Source organism: Sardina pilchardus, chromosome 18 (genome assembly GCF_963854185.1).
Source record: "Sardina pilchardus chromosome 18, fSarPil1.1, whole genome shotgun sequence".
NCBI lineage: Eukaryota > Metazoa > Chordata > Actinopteri > Clupeiformes > Clupeidae > Sardina > Sardina pilchardus.
In genome coordinates this window covers 23,153,201-23,169,812 of record NC_085011.1, presented here as the reverse complement: position 1 = coordinate 23,169,812, position 16,612 = coordinate 23,153,201, and the positions used below count along the sequence as shown (strand labels likewise).

Genomic DNA, 16,612 nt, shown 5'->3' with positions numbered 1-16,612 from the left:
GAGAGATAGCATGAATGTGTGGAGGAATCATTAAGAGTTGCGTTACTAAAGTGTCTGAGAGTGAGTATGTAGCCTACTTGAGGAGTGCTTTAAGGGTGAGAGGACTCACTGCTACTGAACAAAACACACACACACACACACACACACACACACACACACACACATACACACCATGCGCACAAGAGCTTGAGAGTGTGAGAGTGTTTAAGGGTGAAATGATACGCTGAAGAGTGATAATGATTATTTAAGAGTGTGAGATACAACTGGGGTTATGTGTGTGTGTGTGTGTGTGTGTGTGTGTGTGTGTGTGTGTGTGTTTGTGAGCATGTGCATGTGAGTATGAAGATGAGGGGGAGAGAGGACGAGGAATGCTGCAGCAGCTGAAGCTGTCCTTGTGACTCATTCTGGGGTGTGTTACACACATACACCACTCACACACACACACGGAACACTTCTGCAGGACTGAAATGCCACTGCAACCCCACCCTCCACATTCCATTTGATTGTGTTCTCCTTTCCTCCTCTCCTCTTTTCTACTCCTCTGTTCACCCCTCTCCCCCTCTTCTCCCACCTTCCGCTGTCTGCACCGAGGGTGAAAGGTCACGCGAAGAGAGGACTGAGTTGAACACAGATGGGGAATTCTGGCCCCTGGCCTACACGTTCACACCTACACACGCTCACGCACACGCACACACACACACACACACACACACACACACACACACACACACACACACACACACACACACACACACACACACACACACACACACACACCACATTACCACACACATACACAATTCAGGAAACAACAAGAGGAACCAGTCTTAAAGACGGGAACGTCCCATGAAACAATATTGACATGCATATTGGGGCCCGATAAAGCACCTTTCTTTCACACATGACACAGAAGACACACACTCACTCTCTCTCTCTCTCTCCCCCCCCCCCCCCCAAACAAACTGTTTTAATCTGTGCCTAGTCAAACTGAGACCTGCCTGGGATTCACAGCTGCAGAAAAATCACCTCCCACCAAAAAAAAAAAAAAAAAAAACAAGAGATAGAAAAAAAAAACAGTAAGATGAAATCCGCACAAGCTGTCCCCTGAACCGGCGCGGGAGCCTTTGAAGAGGGTTATATAACAGCCATTTTACAGCTGCACTCCTAGAGGCTGGCCAGGCCAGCCACCCTTGCTTCCTGAATGCAGCTCCCGGTTTAAGACGAGTTCCTGAACCGAGCCGCAGCAGCAGCAGCAGCAGCAGGCTTCAGCCAAGAGGGGCTGGGAAGAATTACTGTCTGGACGACACGACACATGGTCATGTCAGGTGGTGGAAAGAGAGGGACAGTGGAGCTGAGGTGGGCAACACAGAAGGCTACTCAAGATTGATTGACAGCTGCCAGTGTGAATGGGTTAGGGTTTGTGTGGAGAGTAAAATGCAGGCCATGACAGTGGTGGACACAGAGGGAACTGAAGTGGCCAGTCCAATGTAAGACAGCGAGGAGGCTTTGCAGTGATATTATGATCCTGTAACTGGATATGCGCGTTTCCATGCCTGAGCTTCAAGCATACCCTGCTCACCCCCTCCCCAACCAACCCCCTCTCCCTGGCCTCGTCGCTGCTCCACGCTGTGCTATTTCAGGTCCTAAGGGTACACATTCACACACACACACACACACACACACACACACACACACACACACGCACACACACACACACACATGCACACAAACACGCACACGCGCGCACACACACACACACACACACACACACACACACACACACACCCTTGCACACATGACTGCTCACATATGTATGTGCACAAACACAACACAAGCTTGCAATGTTGTCATCATGCACCAACACCTGGCAAACATACACAGACACACAGACAGACACACACACACAAACACAGACACACAAGACAGAGAAAAAGAGTGCGAGAGGAAGGGAAAGAATGAGAAAGAGGCAGACACAGAGCAAGAAAGAAAAACTGAGAAACAGACACTGTCAGAGAGAGAGAGAGAGAGAGAGAGAGAGAAGAGAGAGTGCAAGAGAAAGAGGGAGAGAGAAAGAGGCAGAAGACGACACAGGCAGAGAGGATGTGACTGCCTGTGAGAGACGGAGACGGAGAGGGAGAGAGAGAGAGACGGAGAGAGAGGCAGTGCGCGGCAGCATGCACTCCTGGGCTCATCTTACAGTATCATTACAGGCACATAATACATCCTCATCCTCCTGTGTGCCGGGGCTCTGGGAGCCCTCAGCGCGCTTTGTCATGCCACTTGACGGCACAAAGAGAGGGTGTCACTGGTGCAGGCCCTCCTGATGGAGACTCAATACCACACCGCCACCACCACCGATAGCACACATAGCAAACAGAGAGACAGAGAGAGAGAGAAAGAGCCAGGATGAGAGAGAGAAAGAAAAGAGAGAGAAACAGTAAAGAGAGAGAGAGAGAAAGAGATGGTAAAAAGCACAGACACAGAGACGGTGCGCCAGGGGGATGGACAGACAAGCAGACAGAGCGAGTGAGCGAGCGAGCGAGCGAGAGGGAGGGAGAGAGAGAGGAAGGGAGGGAGCGCGAGACACACAGGGAGAGAAAGCGAGCGAGAGAGAGAGAGACAGAGAGAAAGAGAGAGAGAGAGCAGCAGAAGCAGCATGCGATGGAGATGAGGAGGTGAGCCACATGCGGCGCGCTTTGAAAATGCCTCGTGAGGAGAAACCAGCAGGCACTCTGGCACAGCAGAACAAAACGAAATCAGCCCTGCTCTCCCTTGGCTGCGCTAATACCACATATAATATCAGGCAGCACAAAGCCAAATGTGACAGAGAGCTGCTGTAAGTTGATCAAGGCTGCCAGGTTCAATAAATATTTTGGGAAACAAGTGCAAGTCGCATGAATCTCCGCAACAGTGTCAAAAAGCCACCGTGTTCCAGCGCTGGATGGGAAAGCGATTTGGTTTTTTTATTGTGGAATTGATAATAAATTATGTATAACACAGCTTAGAATGGAGGCTGCTGTTCTGATGCAAATTCTGAGCTTTGGCATCCGAGGCATCTGAGAAGCTCTCCAAGCATGCAATTCAGAGGTAATAAAAATGGCTACACGGAACGTAACAAGCTAGCGGGCCTACAGCTGACATCTAGGCTGGTCTTCTAGAGACTGGCACACAAAACATCTTGGGGTCTGAGACTCCACAGAGAGTGTTTGAGGCCCCGTTGCAATGCTTTTCTAGTTGGGAGTGAGTGGTGGGCACTGATAAGACAGCCAGGTGATGGGAGGATGCGGCAGCGATGCTGAACTGAAAGTGAACTCAGTAGTGTGCTGCTTCGGAGCACCAAGGCCAAACGGACACACACACACACACACACACACACACACACACAGAAAAACAGACAGGCACACACACAGACACACACGAACACACACACACACACACACACACACACACACACACACACACACACACACACACAAAAGCACATACACTACAGACAAGTTGTAGCACCAGGCAATAATTCACTTGTGTATATGTCTACATATAATAGGCTATTACATACATGTAAACACACGTTAACTGTAGTACTACTAATAATCATAATAGGGAATTCCAATTAAAGAGCTACTTTATGTTAGAGCTCTGGGCTTGTAATCTCTTTGCATGTACTTTTACCTCAGAGCCAGAAAAAGTGAAAGTAACTGTGAGGAGGCCAGCCGAATTCACTTGAAACCGGTTTGACTGGAGGGGCCAAAGGCTGCATGCCATGTGTGGGGGTGTGAGGCAGACACGCGCACACAAAATTGCAACAGATACACGCCTTCTCTCCCTTCTTAAAAATGATGCTTACTCACACGTCCACACCGCGATGTTCACATCGTGTGTGAACTCAACCTCTTCGTCTGAGCAAGAAATTATTTTGAGGGTTTGGATTTAGGCAAAACTCTGACCTCATTTTTTTTTTTTTTTTTTGCTTTTTACTGTCTGAGCAGAACACAGCTGGAACGAGGTATGATCTTCAACAACCTTGCATTGTTTGGAGAAACTGAACTCAGACGCAATGAGTACGGAGTCAATATGATCCAGTTTTATCCAATCCTTCCCCACACAAGCCATTACTTCAAAACATGACTCCTCCTTTACAACCAACGTCCATAGGTGTGAGAATATGGTAAATCATACTTGTCTTGACGGATTCTCCATGTTCTTCTCTACTATACCACTCATGACAGAGCAGAATATGGACAGAACGCGTTGTCTGTTACATAATGCTATGACACACTCAATTACGGTACACAGTTGGCCACTGAGACCCAGAAGACAGACGACACAGTCATCCCTGAAAGGAGACAGATGTTTGGGTGCACTCTGAGAAAAGACACACAGGTTTACAAGCACTGGCTCCCAGGGGCAGGAAATAAATTAATACAGAGCTGAACTAAGGAACTATTTAGCTGGACACAGTTTAGGCATGTGTCTAGGTGTGTGTGTGTGTGTGTGTGTGTGTGTGTGTGTGTGTGTGTGCATTCATTCTGCTATATCATTCAGATGTATGTGAAAAAGCTAAACCCTAATGTTTTCTTTTACATACTGGGGAGTGTGACTGCAAGGGCTAGAAGAACAAGAGGGGAAAGCTCACAAAAAATAAACTCCGCAATTTAATTAATAAACTCCACTTATTCGCAGTGAAAATGACTGAAGCCAGGGTTGCATGAGTACTACTGGCACTTATAATCTACTTTGTTTCATGTGAAATTACTAGTGATGCTCCGATCGATCGGCCGCCGATCATGATCGGCCGATATTGGCTAAAAATGGCTTGATCGGCGAACACCAAAAGTGCCGATCAAAAAAGCCGATCATGTGACCTAAATTACTTGCGTGACTTTTTTCCACTTGCATGCACGGCGCTCAGGCACACAGCCTAGAGAGGAGCAATGACAACATGAGTAATATAGGCTTAAGTTTTAGTTACCAAATTAACCATTTGCAATGTATGTCGTGCTGAAATCCCTCGAGGTGGAAGCCACCAACAACGTTTTAACACCACAGACAACTGAATATGTCGGGTAGGGTATGAGAAACAAAACCAGCCAACTTCCCCATCCTTCAATCAGCCGACTGTAGGCCTACTAAACGATAGGGATAATAAGAGATGGAAAGACATCACGTTCAGAATGTATTTGCCTCCGCGAACAACCTCTCGTTGTGGAGGATATTATATAGCCTAGGTTACGATTTTGCTAATATTTGTAGCCTAAAATATTTTTGAAAGACTAGTCAGACTCAAAGACAAGTCATAGAGTTTTAAGTCACAAACTAGTCACAGACTATGCAAAGACATGTTTGATATTGTCGTACCAGCAAAACTAGAAAAAGACTCCGACTGACTTACAACCACTAATTGACACCTTACATCAAACGAGTTAACGGGAGCGCACCGCGATTCCAGTACAACTCCCATGGTTTCTGTCCCGACTTTGGATATTTAGTCGCCGACTGTGAAAACATGGCAATATCGAGCAATGTAAGTAGGCTTCAACCTGCCTTGATCCATGAAATGCAGGCATGAAACACGAATGTGCATCTCCCCGCATTACTAAACAGTGTAGCCTACGTTGACAAGCTGAAGAATAGGGTATTAGCTTCCCAAGCGCAGACGCCTGTCCAATGTTCCCGCTAGCTTAACTAGCGCACTTCATTGACTCAAACTGGTGGCATTTAACGGCATGTTTCAGTCATGGGGAATTCCAAGAGAAAAAAGCCTTGCATTTTTTTGCTTACAGTAGCTTACATTGTTTCCTTCGTTTTGTACTTTGTGGCAGTAGGTTTTGGTATAACACGTTTTTCAATTAATGTAGTCAGTGTATTAAGAGGCTATACTTTTCAGTAGGTAGGCTATGTGTAATTTGGTCTCATCCCATTTAGGTGATCTAATGCGTGTTGGTCTGCCTGACCCCCTCCCTGTATGGAACTGTCATGCATGTCACTCTGCATATTTGGAAAAGATAGCCAAAGTTATTTCATTTTCTAAACATCTGTTCTTCAACATCTTGACTAGCCTATAGGCCTACTGTTTTTTTTTATGCCACTTACATTAATTCATAGTTAGTTTAATTTCTAAAAATGATGCAAACTCTGCTAGATTATTGTTAAGATTGTCATTCCCCTGCCAATCTGCCATTCTGTGATCGGCAGTGATCGGCAATCGGCCGATCATGATTTTGGTGATCGGTAATCGGTGATCGGCCCCCAAAATGCTGATCGGAGCATCTCTAGAAATTACCATTGGTTAGCAAATCCAAGTGAACTTTGATCTGTCCTGAACTGAGAGAGACAGAGAGAGAGAGAGAGAGAGAGAGATTGTGGGAGAGAGAAGGAGAGACTGTGTGCTTTTGCTCTTTGGACTCTGAATTCACAAACCAGTGCATTTCACATGATCTCAAACCTCCAAGGGTATAATTCATAAAGCGACAGAACTTTTACACAAATTGATACACACACAATTCGATATCACCTTTCAGATGATTGCTGTCAGACTGAACTGACACCTAACCTAAAAACAGAATTGATCTGAATGAGATTTCACCAAGTATATCAAATAAAGGGGCAAGTGTATCAAATAAAGGGGCATTCTGTTAAGAACAACACATATGTACCACAGACTCAAACGGAAAACTCTTCCATTCGCTCTGCTGTGGCAGGTCTTAGTCACACTTGCATTTTCACGGCCAGAGATGTTAGTCAGCTAGGCAGACTAATGTGAGACACACAAAAAAAACATGTAGAAGAGCGCCCTCTCGGTCCGAGACTTACAACCTGTCTTCACACACTTAACCGACTCTTGAACAATGCAACTAATACACGGTGGCCAGCCGAGATGATTTTACTCTTAGTCACCTGCCAAATTTCAGGTTCAGTCAAACGGTTAGGCGATTCCAGGCAGACAGTCTAAATGGCCACCAGGGTGGGAGTGATGTTCACACACTCAGTCTACAAGAATGTGTGAGAAGATAAGAGCTGCGGCAACAGCAGCGTTGTGGGATTAACAACAATGACTTAATTGAAAGGGAGCCCGTGTCGAGTTTCAAATGTTAGCCGACATGACATATATTAGATAATGAAGTCCTACTTTAAATAGCCTAACTGTTACAACGTTACACGACACGGCGAGTGACAGTAACAATGGTGGAAAGGAAGAAACCATAACTCCCGTGCAACAAGAGAAATATAACCTCAATAACGTGGGGCGAAAGCAATAGCAATGTAATGATGATTATCTGAAGTGGAACACAAAAATACCGCCCAAGCGTAACTCAAAAACAAGCCACAATCATCCAGAGTCGTCTGCCACAGCCTCACACGACACATATCATTCTCATAAGAAGTGTAAATTAAGAAGCAGACTAATTTGAACCTAGAAGGTCAATAACGGCAGCACAGGCTACCCCTGTTGGCTGTCGTGACCTGCCTGCACTGTTTTGCTGGCTTAGTTCGCAACATGCAGAAACTTCACAGAGCAAACGAGTGGCAAGAGAGTGCGCGTAAGACAAAAAAAACAATAATGCGTTCAGTCGTATAATGTATATTTAGCCTAGGCTACTGCTTGTGTCTAATGTAAAGGCTTAAATAGTAGCCTACATTAGTTCCTCCTGTAAACAGCCGATATTATGTTAGTGCCTAATTCCCCCGTATCCCAGTGAAATAGCCCGTAAGGGTTACCTACCACATATAGTTCCAACGGAGGTTTAAAATGAAGCATCAGGATGAATCTTTTTTAATGTGAAGTGTTGGTTCCGAGTCAAGCGACGGTAATGTTAGACCAACGATTAAAGTCTTTCTCGTTCACGTGTGCACTTTAAATCCCCCGTTTCTTGAATACAAGGAGTTGTGCCGTTCAGCAATGGCGTTGATACAGGCTAAGCGGAGAGAATGAAAATTGCCGTGTGGTGGTGAATAACAGAGTAATAGCGCTGCCACCACAGTTGTCCCCGAAGAGGAATGACGTCGAGTGAGGCTTTAACTACACTGCAAGTCGGCTATATGTCGTCGGTGTTGTCCGCCCGCCCCCTACAGACGCAAACAGCCTGCCCTATGTCTCTCTCTCCCTCGCTCGCTGCCGTAAGTAAGTTGCACGCCTCGCATTCTGTGATGTAGTGAGAGCAAATTTTATTTCTTCCCGTGAACATAGATATTTGTGAGTCTGCCACAATTTAATCTGAATATGTATTTTATGCCCCGATGTTTTTTAAACGATATCCCAAAGAATATCATTCGATAATCGCCTAATATTATTCTATAAAACAATGTTAACACAAATACAAGTAGGCTATGACTCGTGGTCTGAAAATAGAGTGGGCTTGAGGCTATTCTGGTTATCTAAGTCATAACTGCCAGTCCCTGTCCCACTCTGTAGAGTGGGTAGATTGATTTGTGAAGACCACAGGAAGTCTGTTAACTCTTCCACAACAAATCATATAGCACGTCATGTGATTCTCATTTAGGTCTACAGTTCCTTGACAGCTATGGCTATGTTTCAAGTCTTGATAAAGTTCCAGAGGCCAGTTCCAACATATGTCATCTACCCTGAGCAAGGAACATATGCTGCCTATCTGTAATAGTTCACCTCAGGCTTTACTGACCAGAGAATATAACTGTCACCAGATGGCAAAGACAAGTCCGGTACAGTTCATCACAATGAAGACTGGTCGTGTCTGTTGGGTAAAGTGGCACCCAATAGCCTACTAAGAGTGCCAAATCTTGTGCGGCAGTTTTTATGAATGTTAAACAGATCTTGAAATATACGTAAGTATAAGTAAGAAAAACAAAATCAAACCATTTATTCATATTCCAAAATAAAATTGTAGTTGCCCTGTCTATACTTTATATTTCACATACATGGCACTTTTCTGTTTTCTGCACTTCTGGTGAGACGCAAACTGCATTTTGTTGTCTTTGAACTTGTACACTGCACAATGACAATAAAGTTGAATCTAATCTAATCTTAATCTAAAATCAAATGTAACAGTCAAGTTGGATTTGAATGCACTGGAGATGGCTATATCCTTGAGGCCCAAAACATCCTGTAGCCCAATGCCTTCTTTTGCACCTCTGTGAGGTAGGCCTAACGTTTTTAGAGTCTTGGCTACCGACCAACCGATGACATATGCACACGTGACTCACACCATTTTCACCATGGCAACCTGCAGTGTACATCAAAATCAAACACACCATAACACACCTCTATGCTTAAACCTCAGACCTTGGTGGTTCACACACATTACTCTTGGATGATGCATCACACACTTGTGGCTACGGAGCAGACCGGGTGATAAAACAGGCAAAACGATAACTGTTTGGGGGCCACGGTTTGCATGCCCACACAAACCACCACTCCAGAATCGTATGGTTTGGTGAGAAACTGTGCTCTAATAGTTGCCAAACCTACACTGCACCAAACCGAACCAGGGCTCCATCCATATGAACAGGAAACAGCTTACAGAGAGAGAGAGAGAGAGAGAGAGAGAGAGAGAGAGAATGAGATTCCCAACAAAGAAAAGACGTATGAGAGAAACACAAGTCCAGTTAGGTACTTGAGAAAGAGAAGGAGAGACTAGAAATGAGAAACTGTGAAGGTGTTAAAAAATGACAACCTCTAGTTATCGCCAACATGTATATTAGGCATGTGCATGCCATGAAGGTTTTCATAGAGAGAGAGAGAATGAGAGAGAGAAAGAGAGAGAGCAGGAATAGCTTGAGGAGAGCCACGGCCTGTGTGACTGTCGGTGGGGCATGACGACTGGCTGCAAGCTCACCTATTTTAAGGCTGCAGCATTCTCAGATTTAGGGCAGCCAGTTTCAGGAGCCAAGCAGCAGCAGCAGCAGCAGCAGCAGCAGCAGCTCCCCTGGTTCAGCAACCTCTTCAGACAGCAAGCGAGCTCGAGGACACAGCTTTGGAATAATCTGTACCTTCTACAGGCAAACGAGAAACCGAGCACATGTTCCTGTCTGTATGTGGAATATTAAAAAAAAAAAACAACAACAACCTTGGAACACATAAACAAGCTGAGGTCTCCCAGACAACGGATGGTGTCAGTTTCAGCCTGGATCCCCGGAGTTTCTCTCTCCTTCCTTCTCTCTCTCTCTCTCTCTCTCTCTCTCTCTGTCTGTCTGTCTGTCTCCCTCTCACTCTCACTGCTGTCTCTCTCTGGTCGTCTCAGTGTTGTCACGAACGAACGGGGGAGTGTGTGGTGCGTGTCGTGTAGTGGAGAGAGAGGGAGAGAGAGAGAGAGAGAGAGAGCTGGTTCTAAATAAAGCGTTTTCAGGTCAAAAACAGGAAATGGCTCAGTGAGCAGTCAGGGCAGGACTGAGCACAGCAGGCTGCTGGGCGGCATCCACAACATCCCCTTTGTTCCCTCCCCAGAAGGAGCCACAGCCCTTCTGCTCTGTCCCCCTCCCTCCTCTCTCTCCCTCCTCTCTCTGTCTCTCTCTCTCTCCCTCCTATCTGTTTCTCTCTCTCTCTCTCTCTCTGTTGGCCAACCTCTATTGCCCAATCAGTTCTACTCTCTCTCTTTCTTTCAGTCTCCCCCTCTCTCATTTCTTATAGCTTTAAAAAAAAAAAAAAAAAAAAAAAAAAAAAAATATATATATATATATATATATTTAAAAATATATATGATTTTTTCTAACTCTTCGTCCTTAGGGCACCCTACTACTGTCTTTCGTCTTACAAACTCTGTCCAGTTCCAAACATTTCTGTCACATACTGTCTCGCTCTCTGGCATTCAGTTGTGCTCTCTCTTAACTTGTCCCTCAAACACACTGTGATCTCTTGTAGCCACTTAGTGAGTGTCTTTCTATCTCTCCCTCTCTACCCCAGTTATCTCTTTTCTCTTTCTTGTCTCCATTCTGCTGGCTTCATACTTGATATGATTGTTGCTCTTGATCCTATCGTCTTCTTTTCCTCTTTCTCTCTCTCTCTCTCTCTTTCTGAATCTGTTTCTTGTTCCATCTTTGCCAAGAGTGCTTTGGCATAAAGCTTTTGATAATTTATTCTGCCCCCTCAACTCCCCCTCCTCCCTCCACACACACACACACACACACACACACTTGAACACACTGACTCAGCAGTGAGCCAATGAGCGGAGGCCATGTGCGTAGATCGTGTGGGTAATCATCACTCACTAAAACATGAATCACCATGGCACAAGCAACAGTTAGCCACCATGAATATGTACAGTACGTGGTCACAACATGTTTGCAGAGACCGGCAGCAGAAAGTCTCAGAGTATATGGCATGCCACATTATCCATCTAGTGTATAGTTTCCAACGACAACAAATATAACACAAGGGTAGGTCAGGACTGTTGACTGAAGTAGCAGTTGATAGAACGAGGCCTCATTACGGGTGATGTAATTTTATAATTGATCCAAGATTACAATTAAGATTATGTTTTTCTAACTACTGCAGGGCAATTCTAACTGGAAAAACAGACGAAAACCTTTTTCTAATGGCATTTGGACTTCCGTCCAAAAACAAATCTGAAGAGGAGAGACCAGTTCAATCAAGTTAATATTCCTAATGGGGGAAAAAACAGAACAGAAACTACAGTACAGACTCACATTGAGTTTTCTGTATTTATATTCAAGAGGGCAGAAAAAAATGATACTACCTCCTCTAAAATCAAGCCTATTATAAACACCGTCACGCAGACAAAGAGGCTGCTTGATTATAGTGCTCTTAATGACAGGTTTCTGCAACAGAGAGGCACTACTCTATGCCAGCCATTCAGCCTACAAACCCCCCCGTCCCACCTCTCTCATTCCCCACCTCTACCTCTCTTACGCATCAACTCTTATAACGCATAACTCTTACGCATAAACTCCATTTCTTTGGTCTCACACACACTCTCTCTTTCTCTCTTACTCTCTCTCGCTCTCTGTCTTTCTGTCTGTCTGTCCCCACAGTATTTCGCTTTCTCTCTCTCTGGTCTCCCTCTCTCTCCTGTCTCACCATCAACTGGAAGGCCCTCGGTGGGTGTACCCCCCCCCAACACACACACTCCCTTCCGTCATGATCTAATTAAGCTTGTTAACTAATCTGCCACTCGGGTGTGGAGGGTGTGTGTGGCTGACTTCACCCTCTTGTTTTGAGGAGTCTAATTGAGAGAGTCCCATCAGGAGCGCCTACTTCATTACGGCCCTCTTCTCTCCAGTGGCGAGCGACTCGGTGAAGGGCGAGGGGTGAGAGAGAGAGAGAGAGAGAGAGAGAGAGAGAGAGAGAGAGAGAGAGAGAGAGAGACCTTGGTAAATTGATGCTGATTCAGACTCTGCAAACAGTGTTTAAATCTTTTTTAAAATGGCCACTTGGAAAAAAAGGTGCTCTATAGAACCAAAACTGGTTCTATTGCATGCATCATATGGCACCCCTACAAAGTTCTTTAAACCATTTTGAAGAGTTCATCAAAGGAACCCCTAAGGGTTCTTTAAAGCCTGCATGGTTCTATATAGCACCCCAAGAACCCTTTTGTGTGTCGAATGAAAAACGGCTGTCTTAGTTAGCACCATACGTACGGCATGATGGTCCTAGCAGTGCCCAGTGTCCTGAGAGATGGAGTGTGTTCACCGTGTGGGAAGGATGCTACACACAGTCACACCACCTACTGCCATCAGTCCCCCACACTCTGATGTGGGCGGTGAGAGTTTGGGCTGCTCAATTATGGTAAAAATCATTATCACGATTATTTTATTCAATATTGAGATCACGATTATTAAATGTGATTACTCAGTGATTTTCGTATCATCCATATTCAAAATGTAAATATAATCACTATCATAGTAGGCCTATTGCCCGGTAATACTAGTTTTTATACATGACATCACCTAAGATTACAATAAGTAAACATCACAAACTGCTGCTGCGCAGCACCAATAGCTCATCATGACTTGGTAAACAGTGTTTCTTAAGTAGGGTTCAGACCAAAGATTCCCGACGAGACGAGCCGCGACGTTCTAAAACCTTGCGACTGCGACTCAACGTGTTTAATGCTCTGCGACGGCTTGCGACTGCTTGCAACTTCTAATTCACACCGCTGCAAGTCAGTCTCGTCGCGTCGGGAATCTTTGGTGTGAATTGGGCTTTATGTGTTTTCCCGATGCATTCTACTCCCAGTGACAGACACGAGAGAACTAGTCAGAAGTTATCACTAGGGAAGTGCGATTTTAGTTTAAATTAATTTGTGCATGGCCCCAGCTGTGGTGCAACTGGCGGGGGAACCTGCACTATATGCCGGCGACCCTGGTTCGATTACCGCCCCGAGGTCTTTTTCCGGATCCCATCCTACTCTCTCTCCCATTCACTTCCTATCACTCTCCACTGTCACTGTCATTAAAGGCATAAAATGCCCCAAAAATATACTGAAAAAATGCCCGTGCCATTCATTTCTACTTGTACATGACACTGAACAGAACATGGTTGCTGTACTGATAGCATGGGACATTGGGGGGCACTCTTCCTCCTCCCTGCTGGACCTGTCCTGGGGCTGTGACTCCTCACTCTACCCTGCTCTAGACATGATCTCATGAAGGCACGCCATATGCGTTAAATGCTGCTGCGCCCCTTCCAGTCGTGAGATATCAGTGTTCTGGGCATGTGTGTGTGTGTGTGTGTGTGTGTGTGTGTGTGTGAGAGAGAGAGAGAGAGAGAGGGAGAGAGAGGGGGGAAGTCTGTCCAGTGCAGACCACTGTCTCCTTGTGTGCAGGCCTCACGGCAGCCGGCTTCCTGTCCTCCTCAGCAGCACACAGCTAATGATGACTCGACACTTTTCAGCAACTGGAAACAATCTGACAGGAATTGGTGTGTGACTGAATGCACGTGAACATGTGTGTGTGTGTGTGTGTGAGAGAGAGAGAGAGCGAGAGAGCGACAGAGAGTGTGTGTGTGTGCGTGCATGTGCTCGTGTGTGGGAGGGAGAGTGTGTTGTTGCTGATGGCTCACACTGGTACAGTTTTGCCAGCAAGAGAGGGAAGAGGAGGAGGAAGAGAAGAGGAGGAGGAAGAGAAGGTAGAGGAGGAGGAGAGGAGACGGACAGAGAGGGAGGCAGATGTAGAGATGGGATTTTTGTTGCATTCGTTGCAAGGGCTTGACAATCATAACATACGAAACACACAAACACATACACATAGAGTGCGCACACACACACACACACACACAAACACCGCAGAGACTGAGCTTTGTTTAACTAAACAAAACTGTTTCATGAAGCAAATTTAAAGCTGCGGGAGTGGTGGGAAACTACTATTTACAGCACAGAGGCACTAAAGACGCAGCATTTATCGCATCGATCCATTTGCAGGCACCCTCCCGGCCTCGTGGAGAGCGCTTGTTAACCGGGCGAGTGTGCGGCTGCTGGAGACTAACTGGTGCCTGTGCCGGCGGAGACGCTGAGAGCTCAAGAGTAAGCACACGCTCTGTTGTTTAATCCTGTTGTCATGGTAATCATACAGAACAATGTTGGTTTAACCCAAGGTTTGGAGATATCACACACCCCTACCAACACTCACACACACACATACACATGTACATAAACTCACACACACAGACACACACATACATTCTCTTTCTCTCTCTCTCACTCTTACACACACATGCACGCACGCACGCACGCACGCACGCACACACACACACACACAGCACATGCTTGCACATACCACTGGCACACACACACACACACATATTACATGAACACACATGCACACACCCACGCGTGCGCGCCCTGCACACACAACCGCTCTCAGCTGGAACTAAACCAAGACAGTAATGGCTGTGGTTTTGGAAGTGGACTCCTCGTATGACAGGCGTCCATTCATCACACTGTTTTTCCTTTTCATTTTCAGACCTCTTGGCCCCGTCGCCAGCGCGGCCAAAAAAAGAAAAGGGCTCTATGTTGCGTTTATTGAGAGCAAATTTCTTAAAAGCAATGAAACAAAACAAATTTTAAAAGAGAAGGGGGGGGGGGGGGACAGTGTGGAGGCTTCACATGAAAAGAGGAAGGAGGAAAAATGTCTGACCAAAAAGTTCTGAAGTGCTGTAAATCTGTGGACGATGAGGTAGGGATTGGAACTGAGGTTCATTAAAAGCTGTGCCGACAAAGAAAAGGAGAATTCTAGAGAGAGAACAGAATATTTAGGAGCAAGTACAATCAGTGTGCATCTGATAAATGATCTTGAATGTGTAAGCCTCTTACACATGCACATACTATGTGTATCAATGCAAGCTTGTGTGTGTATGTGTGTGTGTGTGTGTGTGTGTGTGTGTGTGTGTGTGTGTGTGTGTGTGTGTGTGTGTGTGTGTGTGTGTGTGTGTGTATGTGTGTGTGTGTGTGTGTGTGTGTGTGTGTGTGTGTGTGTGTGTGTGTGTGTGTGTGTGTGTGTGTGTGTGTGTGTGTGTGTGTGTGTGTGTGTCTGTGTGTCATCACCCTTGTGGGCCCATGTGTTTGTGTGCTGCTGGATGAATGGGAGTCTTTGCGCTCAACCCATTTATGATCCTCGGCTTGACTACGATGTGTTGCAGATAACAGCCTGACCAACACCCTGCTCGGATGAGAAATCCAGTTTCATTTTCTCTTTTTAAGACGTGAACAGCAGAACAGCACCAAACTCAGTGTCCAGTCCAAAACAGGGAGGTCCTACCTATAGTGTTCTCCAACCCAATGCCCCATCCCCCCCTCTAACATACATACCTTAAAAAAAAAACAAGAGCAGCAATGTACGTATGCAGTTGAGAAATAGGTGAAACACATAGGTCAGTGCAGTGTACCTCTCGGCTTGCAAACATTTCCGTTTCACCTACACATTGCTGTTTATCGTTTTTTTCTTGTTATGCACTGCAAATGCCTGACCAGACCACATTGATACACATTCCAGTGTTTTGGACATTGACCTTTACTCTAAGTTGGTAAAAAAATATTTCGCCCACACAGTCCTCCACTGAAGCAAATCCCTACGCCTCGATTCCACATCAAAATGCAGTTAAGTGTAAAACAGAAAACCATGCTTTTTATGCAAGCGGGTGTGAAGATAAAGAAGCTCCTTTGGTCTGAAAAGGTAGCTTGTTTGTGGTGTGAATTATGCTTGTGTGAACTTGAGTGTTATAGTTAATGTTGCTGAGTCCTATGAAAAGAGTAATAACTGCACCACACACACAAGTACACATGCACAAAACACACACACACACACACACACACACACACACACACACACACACACACACACACACACACACACACACACACACACACACACACACACACACACACACACACACACACACACACACACACACACACACACACACACACACACACACACACACACACACACACACACACACACACACACACATATCTCTCTTGAGTGTCTGCAGTACTGCACCAGCTCCGGGTCTGTCTGGAGCTGACATGACGCGTGCAGACACAGACCAGCAGGGCAGGCACACATTTTTTTTCATTTTTTTTTAAAAACAGAGATCAAGTATCTTGGAGAAAAACAAGCCAGATGAAAGGCAATCATTTCAGTATTTAGTGCCCCTGGAAAGAAGCACCTCCTTAGCTAGAGA

The 16,612-nt window shown here is 45.6% G+C and overlaps 1 protein-coding gene across 4 annotated transcripts in view; it reads right to left on the bottom strand.

The window, feature by feature from the left end:
- sertad2b (SERTA domain containing 2b) overlaps positions 1 to 16,612 on the bottom strand; it is a 37,019-nt gene that overhangs the window by 8,467 nt on the left and 11,940 nt on the right. For 2 of the 4 annotated variants that reach the window (XM_062519378.1, XM_062519377.1), the window contains exon 1: positions 7,724 to 7,991. The exons of the other annotated variants lie outside the window; for them this stretch is intronic. The gene's annotated coding sequence lies outside the window, so the exon portion shown is untranslated. Of the gene's footprint in view, positions 1 to 7,723; positions 7,992 to 16,612 lie in introns of those variants that run through there. 4 annotated transcript variants of the gene reach the window in all.